We start from the raw sequence: 10,640 nt of genomic DNA, 5'->3' as shown, positions 1-10,640 counted from the left end.
TGCAAGGAACCTTAACGATTGATGTCATGCTCATGTTGTGTACTCCTGTTTGTCATTTTCCACTGAAGAACTTTGCATCGACGATATGTCAAACCAGCTAAAGTTAACTTCCACACTGTTGTGGTAGTCTGGTGAGACATGAGCGCATGCATTTTTTTTCATATCAATGGCAGCGTGCTTTCATGCCATGCAAAGGCACTAGCTTGGTAGAGAAGTTGCATGCATACCTCTCATCTGTGTTTATTCACCGGCAGCAATGCCACTTTGTGCTCATCTTGTGTAATGCATACTCTCCTGCCAGAGATCAACCGTCTGGGAGCACAGGCAGAGAAAGTATCATGCAGCAGGCTTCCGACAGCCCACATGTCAGAGATGACACGGCCAACCAAGAACACCATGCGACACACCCCCAGATACCACCGACACCAACACCCACCACCTCGTCAGCTACGACCACAAAAAAAAAAACGTCGCCAAACACCCAACCAAACACTCACGGCAGGCCTTCTGAAATATCTGCATGAATCAGAAGCGAATTGAGAGAGAAGGCATGCGGAACGCCTTGCTGCCTATAAGCAAGCTGAGGCGGAAAGAGCCAGGTTAGTGAGAGATCGAACCGCTGCTCTTGAATGGCTAGCCACTGCCCTATTACAGCAAGGGCCCCCTGGAAGCCACAGTGATTAGGCCCAACACTTGCTATGGTTCATTGTAGTGTAAATTTGAATGTTCTTTGTTGGGATACATTTATTTAATAGAGTTCAATTCAATGTGTTGTGTTGTCAAATGTATTTATAATTGTTTATTTCATTTTTTTGTTTAGCACGGTTGCTTATATTCATACACATGTTTTTACGTTTGCATTTTCACCAAAAACTCCATTTAAAGTGTTTTGCAATTAGATCCAGCTGTTATATTTAGTGTACAGTGATTATTTATATTGTGTTTTTTTCTTTTTTTGCTGTTATGTCATGTGACAAAAGAGCAGTGATGTCACGAGTGATAGGTACAGTCGTTCAAAGCTTTAAATATTGATTATGCATGGCATATACTTTTTGGTCTGTCAGCACCTTACTGTGAAACAAAGCTAAGAAAAAATGCTTGAAAGACATCTGCTTTGTGGGCATACACTTGTCCTCACCTTTTTTGAAAATTAATTCAGTCGTATGGCAAATATACACAGAAAAAACTACAAGTCATGCACGATAGCCGAAGATTAGGCCTACTGTAGAGGTAGTGAAGTGTATATTCATAAGTTCAGTTCCCTTAACAGTGGCGAAGTGCACAATGCACACTATTGTGTGTAAGTGCGGTGATTATAGGGCTTGTGAGATCTCAATTTTTGGTAGTGAGATGTGGCAGAGCAAGACTTTCGCGAACAATATCCACATATGATTTATGATTATGCAGTCAAATCCTTTTATAGGAGACACTGATGTAACAGACAACTGCGTGTGACACTGGTGTGTTTATGTCAATGTAGAGGTTGACAAGAAAATGTGAAACTGGTACCATGCTTACCATGCTTATAAGAGACATCTCATATAAGAAACAAGAATTTTTTCCTGGTGTAAGTCTCTGATAAAAGTGGTGAAGTTTACAATGTACACTATTGCGTGTTATAGCTCGAGACAAATTTTTTCCTAATGTACGTCTCTTATAAAGGGGTTGAGCTATACGTGGCGGTGCAAGATAAAAATAGATATTTCGGAGTTTCTACCTGAATCTGCTCTTAGGTGTTCCCATAATGGTTAGTGCATCGATAGTCCTGCGTTTTGCCCCGCTAAAAGCCAGCTGTCATGTCCAGGAAATCAACCTTCACCTTTGAGCTCCCATAGCAACACCTTGCTGGCTCAGCTACCAGCCAGGTGCTGTCACCCTAATTGTAAAAGTATGCACTTAAATATGCACTCATAATCATTTTGACTGGTTGTTTTTATTGAAATGGTGCCACTTTTATTGGGAACGGGTTTTTGTTTTTTATGCATTCAAGTAGAACTTTGTTACAAGTTTTGTGTGAGTGTGATACCCCTTTGATTCATCATTTCTGCTACATTGTGATTAAAGAATAGAAAGGAAACGTTTGGTCAAGGAAGCTGAAATACTTAATACTGTTATTTGGTCCATTACCAGCTATATTCAGAGCAGAAAATTTTAGCCACGCAATAATTTGCAGGTTAGAACATTGCTGTGTGGAGCTTATCTTATCCTTTTCCGTTGCCATGTTTTCTCCTTCGATTAACATCTTGCCTCATGACTTATAACACCATGCGCACCTGTGTGAGCTTATTCTGTCACAAAATTAACTTTTAGCTGTTTGTTTCTTTTTCTCAGCACAGTACAAATCAACATCCAAAGTCCTCTTGGTTAAGAGCCCTTTCATGTTCCGGTAGTGTATAGTGTACCTCACATGCATGCATATCTTTGGGGAGAATTTGTTTTATTTTTGCTTTACTGTTACTATATGTGATTTTACTGTTTAGCTTTACTGTAACAGTAAGGGGACACTAAAGTCAACTATTAAGTCGACGTTGATTGTTGAAATGGCGGTGCAGAAACCTCGTAGTGTCACTTTTGTGCCAAGGAAGGGCCTATTTTAAAATAAAATCACGTTTTAGGGCTCTGCATCAGGTTGGCGCACTCCAAATTACCCGCCTCAAGAAGCGGACTGATCGGTCCGTCTCACGTCACTGTTGCCATGCACAACGTTGCCAGGCTTTACTGTGCTAGTAGCCGCATACCAAAAGCAGCGAAAGCCATAGCAGAAACAACAGCCATTGATCAATTTCCCGCCATTGACTTCGAGATTGCAGGTGCTTTTGTTTCAACTGCGCCCCGCTAGATGGCACCTTATAACCACATGAAAATTTAATTTTTGAACCACTCGTGCCATTCCCCATAGTAAAGTTCGGCGGTTCTTTTTTCCATGACTCAAACAGAAACGAAAAAAGCAGCATTTTATTGCATCTCTTAATGCCCAGAACATACTTTATTCAGTGCAGTTACTTGATTAGTGATTACTTGTACGGGGTTTGTCTAATGTCATCGGGATCATTTTGAAAACGTCCTACTGCGGCTCTTGTGTTCTTGTGCAGTATTTTTAAATTCTCGGTAAGTAGGGCACATTTGTTGATAATATTGTCGTTTTGGATGTTGTCGAACATTGAGCTTTCACTCTGACGTAAATTGCTGTGTGACTTTAGTGTCGCTTTAAAAGCTACTTGCACCAACGGCAACGCATCTGTGCATTCCTAATCAAAAACGCCTGTGAACTGATTGTCATGCAATGCGTGCAAAGCACTCTGCCTCTAAACGTTAAATTTAAGAACATTAGCATTACTTTATTTATTCTTCTAGGTTTAAACATCCATTCGTAACTACTGCTTTGCAGAAGCACTTTCCATGTGCATCAATTAGCGGAGCTTGATTTAAATGAACATGCCATATGAATGTCACAAAATACTTGAGGTATGTCCCAAAGGAAAACCTGACATTTAATTCAAGCTGTTGGATTTTTTAGCATGCACCTAGGTAAAGATAAACAGCTGTTCTAGCAATTTGCGCCCTCTAAATATACTGTACGAAATTAGTAATTTAACCTATATCTTTATGCTTGGTAGTGTAACGCCTTAACCAGCATGTCAACTTGTCAAATTTTTATTGTTCACCTGTGGCAGTTATGATATACCTTTCGCCTAAAAGTATGCATGCCCTTTCATATTGTAAGCTTCTTTAGTAGTAAATGCCGTGGTTGTACAGCATGCATGTGCGTGTTTGCCTGCTTCTGAGGTCTACTATAGCTTTCAAATGAGAGATCAGCACTGCTCCACACAACTGCACATTTAATCTAGTCTAAAAAAAGCTTTGTGCTCGTTGCCTCGCATGATAAGTCGACTATTTGCAATGTCAGTTGCTGTACTGGTGTGCTTGGACTAACAGACCTGACACATCAGTGAAATGTTTGTGTTGTTTGCAAGTTGCCCAAGGAGCACAATAAATGTTTTTTGCTTCGAACTGCACCGGTGACTCTTGAATTACATTTGCAGAAATATTTATAACAATAAGTAATGACCACTGTAATCTTTATTTCAATAAGACTGAGTTGAGACTGTTTCCACATATTCATCCCAAAACACTGGGGGTACAAACAAGAAAAAAGTGGTGTTTTAACTTTCCTCTTGCGTTATTGTTTACAAACCCAAATTACATAAAAATCGTGTTACTTGTATGTACTAGGACAAACGTGTCATCATTATAGATAAACCCACGACTGCAAGGGCATTTGCACGAACTCAGACGCTGAGTAGGTCTGTGTTTCCCAACAATGGTGCCCATTCTATTTTAACATTATTGTACTCAGCTTGCCATATAAATGTGCTGCCTTGAATGCTAAGCTTAAAAAGCACTCTTACATTTTTTTTAAAAGTTTGTCACATCCACTTTGTCAACATACCATTATAGTGCTAGCTATTTTGGTGGTTAATCGTATGCTAAACTACACACATCGCATTTCATTTTTCCTGTGAGTGACAGTTGCATAGAACAACACCGCACGTATTTACACACACGTGGTGACCCAACCACCTTTGGCTGATGTGGGGAAAAATATCACATTTATTCATAACCAACTTTCACTCCTTAAGAATCATTGCTTACGTGGGTCATAAACAACCCAAGGGGCAAGTTGAACCATAATATATTCACAGTGGTTAGCATCTGTAGCATGCAACCAGCACATTCAAAGCGTGCTGCTTTTAGGCCGGGGAATGTGTCCAAAAAAGAGTTCCTGCTAAACAACAATATAAAGAAACAAGTAAATGCAGTGCTCAGTAGAGCAACTTACATGGAACCAATGTTGCAACCCCTCGATTCTCAACGCGCGGCGCTAACCACCACGCAACAGAGCGCATTGGCTACGGGTATGTTAACGGCAAGCCATTTATATACATAAAAAATCCTTCGGAACTTCTTTGAGCTTTGAAAGTCTAGCGCTTTTTTATTATTACTGAAGAGATGGCGCGATAGGCTCACGTTGGGTGCGCTCTAGGGGTCGTCGTCTGCACGAAGTGCCACCTCCACGGAGCATGGTCTCTCCTGCGGGCGCTTATCAGACTCTTAGTTCGTGAGAGGACGAAGGCCCCTTCGTACGCTGCCACGGCCGCGTTTACAAAATGAGCGCGCTGCTGACATACGAAGCAGTAATATTTGCGACAGTTGTTCGCGCTTGTTCTGTGTATCTTGTGCACTCGTTTCGTGCGTCTTTCTATTCGAACACCGCACTTTAAGTATCGAGTTGTGGGAGATGTGTGTCCGTGCTTGTCTTGCGTATGCTAATTTCGTGCGTGCTTTCCACTTGATGTGTGTGCTACAAGTTTCGAGCTGGTTGCCGTTCCTGAGCTCAGTTTGCAATTTGTTGCTGTTGATGAAACAATGCACAATAAACGCTCAACTATCTCTGTAAAAAACGTGTTTTACTTTCGTGTTATGTGGATTCCTGTATAGGTGGATCAGCTACGTTTTAGGGGTGAAGCTCTTTAAGCTGTGCGTCGTGCGTCCTCAATGTATGTAGTAGATAACCACCTCTTCTTTGGTTTTTAAATGTCTGCTAGATGGTGGTACTTGTATATGATGAATATATGATGAAAAGATGTGAGATGACCGTGCTTGGACTGCTCGCTAGATCGACGGACGGACGGACCGCCATGAAAACAGGCTGAAGGATGAACAGACGAACATATGTACAGACGGACGAACAGACAGACAGAAAGACGGACGGACGGATGCGGCCAGCAGATGGACGATTCGCGGTTTACCGGTAAGGGCCCTTAGGACCTTTACACGCGCTAGCCGCACAGCGGCTACGTACGTGCCGGGACCCCTGCCGCACGCAAGCGGGGTCAAATAAGCCAATTGGTGACGCTCTTTCACCTTCCGCAGTGTCGCCAATTGGCTTATTTGTCTCCCGCTTGCGTGCGGCAGGGGGGTCCTGGCACGAGCGTTGCGGCAGTGCGGGAAGCGCGTGGAACGGCCCTTACACGCGCTAGCCGCACACCCACACCGCTCGTGGTGGGACTCCTGCCACCCGCAAGCGGAGAGCGAAATGGCGGCCCGGCGCCAAAATGCAACACAAGCGCTAGCCGCGTGAGCGGCTCTGATGCGCACTCTGGTTGGACGATGCGACGCTGTTGAGGCTGGTAACCATTTGGCGGAGCATCAGTTTTCGAGATCGGCAACTATCACCAACAGCAGACGACGCTGACAAGTTCTTGAATGCGTTAGTTCAAGCCGCCGCGTTTAGCATGAAATTGAGGCTGTTGTATTTTCACAACGCGTTTTTCGGCCGCAAGTGTTGCGTCGCCGTAGTCATCTGTGTTCGAGGCTAATTACGCGCTCCCTTTTTGTTGTTGTCGTCGTCGTTACCACAGAGAGGTCGTGTCGCTCGAGTTGCATTTGGTGTGGCGGTGATCTTTTACAGCAAGCAGGCATGAGGGCGCCAACACGCACAAACGCTTTGTATTACAATGAAGAAAAGGCCAACAGTGGCAGCGGCATTGCACGCTGTGATACCGCGATGCTATCTACAAATAGCTGAAGGAATTGACTGGTCAGTAATCTTTATGATTAGGCGCTGGTGTATATCGTTGTGCGCGGCTTGCTGATGCGCTCTTTACTTTGCTACATACAAGTTCGCGTTTGCTCTATAACATGTCACAATGAGCTCGACAAGTATTGAAGTAATTGAACTTTCAGCCTAGAAGAAAATGTTTAGCATGTGTGATATATTCATTAAAGCTTGGATTAAATGTATGTGCATATCAAGTAGTCATGCATCATATGAGAGGTGCTCTAGCGTGTTTTTTAAAGAATCCAAATATGAAGCGTAATGTTTGTTTACATTTTCTTCAAGACACCTTGTTGCTGTTGAAAACACATGTCTGCATTCTTTGTTGGTGTACGTGAAAATGACACCGCAAACATCGCTGTTATTTTAACTCATCTGAAGGTTTCAGAATTTATTTGCTACAACCCATTCACTTCTACATGCCTGTTGCTCACCTTTCATCTTATCCCATTGGCAATATGGTTCGTTACATACCCAGACACAGCCTCAATGTTACATGGACTAATATGAAGTCATAACCAGGTTTTCTTTTCAGAATATTAGGTTTCTCCACCCACTTGAATGTTCTGTGAATGATTCATGACAAATTTTTGGTGCTTCAGCTTCCTTTTCCCCCGTTTGAGTAATTGTTAGCAGGAAGTCTTCTGTCTTCTGTTTTGCTATGTTCACAGTAGTCCAGTGAAAGGCATGTTTGAATGAAATGCATTTTCTTTTTGGACGCCAATGAAACCACGAATCTCGTTCACTGACGCATATATGTGCTTACTCAAGGTAAACCTTCTTTGTCATCACTCAATATCCCAGTCTCTTCTGGGGAGCCTGAATTCCTACATTTCATATTCTGCTAGCTGGCGCAGAGTGCCAAATGCAGTAAAACACGGGCAGCATCTAGGGCATTCTCTCTATGATCAGTTGAGCTGTGCACAACGTCTCCTTCTGAGATACATTTGCAGCTATCAGTCATTTTAAAGCATAATTGTATCAGTAAATTCAAATCATTTGTTACTTCTGCAATTCATGAATTTTAAGGTTCTAGCAAAGAAACCTTGCTGAAAATGTAAATGTCTTGAAATGTGTAAGGCGTCAGAAGAGACAAGAACACTTCTGTTCGCTTTAACTCTGGCTACATAAACAAGAACAGCCACAACGTAGTATAATACATTGTGCAAGACCATTCTATTGGCAGAAGGCATGGCCTCGGCTTTAACTTGCTGTCCTCGGGACAACTTGTGATACAATTTGTGATGTCTTCTTTTTTGGCTGCCAAGTTAACCAGTATGGACTATTTTGCAAAATCTGCCACTTTATCCTGAATTCTGACTGGTGTGAAAGTGCTTGAGGTTCAGCACTTTATTTTTTGTACGCATTTCCTTCTATTCTAAATGTGCATGTAATGTGTGCCTTCACATTATGCGTAACAATGGTCATGGCAACGATTGACAACATTGAAGGGAACACCAGAATGTGTGTGGGCTGCCACAGGGGTGTAGGCAGATTTTTTTCGTGGGCGTTGAAATAAAGGAGGGGCACCACTATGATCATAAGTGGGGCCCGGTTCGTGGATGTGATCAAGCTTCATTTCGCACTCTGTATACTGCGGGGGGAAAATAGTCGAAAAAGGGAGGAGGGTGTGAGCTCGGTGTGCCAAACCCTGGCTTTGCCACTGGGCTGCATCAACGTTGTATGCCTTGCCCTAATAAGCATAAGTGTGTGTGCACAGCCTCTTTACAATGACTACAGGGTTAACATGATGTGACGTGTGGAGTTGAGATTGGGCATCGGCATGCTAATGTTTTTGTTGTATCATCCTAAAATCAAATATCAGTCAAGCTGTAGTAGCCCATCGAGCCATTTCGTTCTGTAACCTGCAGTATTAATGTAAAGGTAGTGGGAAGATCACTAATTGTCTTCTGCTGATAACATGAAGTGTTTTCTGCTAATAGCATGAGTCTCTTTCATACTGCTCTTGTAATACTGAAGCATCATCAGCAAATTGCAAGCCATTCTTGAGTCAGTCTGATGAGACATTTTGTCTGTCTGTGATAGTCTGTTGCCATAGAGCAGAACAGGAATGGTTCAACATGCTCATGAACCCCCAAGAAGATGATTATTTGCAGTGTTATTACTTTTGTAATATGTGAAATGCTCTATCTGTAGCTGTTGTTTCACTAGAAAATTTTGCTTCAGGAAAACCACGTTACTGAAAAAAGGTTCGTTTTGATTTGCAGCAAATTTATATCATGCTCTCTCCCCTTGTCTTGAACAAGACTATCACAGCATCGTTATACAAATTCAATATTGATTTTATTTATTTATTTTTAATATCACCACTGTGAGAACGAATAGCAGTAGATAAAAATCCACCTGTGGTATTTTTTCTTCTCACAGTAGTGATGCATAGTGCCAAATTTCATTCATTCATTTATTGAGTATAAAACATTACAAGTGTAGAGAGGGCACCAAAACCTACAAAACAAGATCCTGGTGGCTGACCTTGGGTCACTACATTTTATTTTAAAAATTTATAGCACAGTGATAAAGTGTCAAAAGGCGGCCAGCATTTGCTAAAATATAGAATATAAATGACATGCACAGCTTCTCAGCATCAGTCTTTTATTCTAAACTAAACCAAGATACCACACTGATTAAAATTTAAAATGGTTTCAGTGGTGTCATAGAAAAAAGGTTTACCTTCTAGCACACGTGCATTTCTGCTAGCAAGCTGCTTAATTAGACAATGGGACGAAAGCTTGCAACAAATGACATAGGATAGAACATTGAGCCACTTGTGCTATCATACTAATTGTAAACTGCTGCAAGGTATTAACAATCAATTCATTAAATTTGTCTTAATAACGTTTGCGTGCTCTAATGAAAGACGATAACGGTTGCATTACACAAAGTAGTTTATTAGCAGCTTGCACAGGATATGGCATAGGGTACACAGGAAAACATGTCGCGTTGTACTTGAGTTGTAGTACAGACTCACAGTTCTTGGGCACCCCTTTAAATCAGTGCAGAATACATTGAATGCAAATGTGATACTGTGAGCATGTTTTACAGTAAGCTATTTATATAAACAAGTATAACGGAAGCAGCCCCATCAGCACCATAAAAACAATTTAAGACTCTGTGTTGTTATAAAGCCACAGCATCAAGCCATTGTGCTAAAGGTCAATTGATCGTGCATTCGCGTACTCAATGCAAATCCACACATCACAAGTAATGCTTCATTCGTTCCCATATTGCCTATGCTACAGACCACAAACAAGCTAAGGGATATGTTTGAAACACCTAAAAAGGATTCATTTAGAATGTGCGAGATCAAGTACACTCACATTTGTATGTACGTAGTGATTATATAGCCCCCCTTCCCCACTCCCGATTTCCCCAAAATAAAATCTGAGCTAAGTCCAAACACGAGCTTCTAAGCACTAAGCCTGACAAATCATGGGAATTGTAACTTATTGCACTGAAAGCAACCCTAAGTGGGTCGTCGAGGATGGCACTGTGCAAGTCATGCTTATACTAGTCGGCATGCCTGTTGTAAGATGCCTTCTTCACAACATATTTGCTCGTTCATTATTTGTAGTAACACCATGGTGTCGCACCGAACCCCAACAAAAAACTGTACCCACAGAGTAATTTTAGTAAGGATCAATCTAAATAAGTTTTCTCAAAAGCCGCCTGAACACAAGCAAAAAATATACGTTGCCAATTTAGAGCAAAACTTTCAAATAAAAGACATCATACCGAACCAGCGGTACTACAAATGAACATATAACTGAAATTATGTTTTTTGGAAGTGTGTCTGCAATCACATTGCGAATTAGGTTTGAAACAATTAAAGTGGTTCAATACAAGTGTAAACAGCATATGTTGCCACTTACATGGTGAGTTCAACTTTAACAATTCTCGAGCAGCGACATTTTTGCATGGAAAACTTGCTTCCAGAAAATTGCTGAGGGGATTACTAATGGCAAACAGTTGCCTGCTATTCAGTAAGTACACCTCTACGGGC

The sequence above is a fragment of the Rhipicephalus microplus genome, chromosome 1 (genome assembly GCF_043290135.1).
Source record: "Rhipicephalus microplus isolate Deutch F79 chromosome 1, USDA_Rmic, whole genome shotgun sequence".
Taxonomy (NCBI): domain Eukaryota; kingdom Metazoa; phylum Arthropoda; class Arachnida; order Ixodida; family Ixodidae; genus Rhipicephalus; species Rhipicephalus microplus.
Note: the sequence above shows the minus strand (reverse complement) of the source record.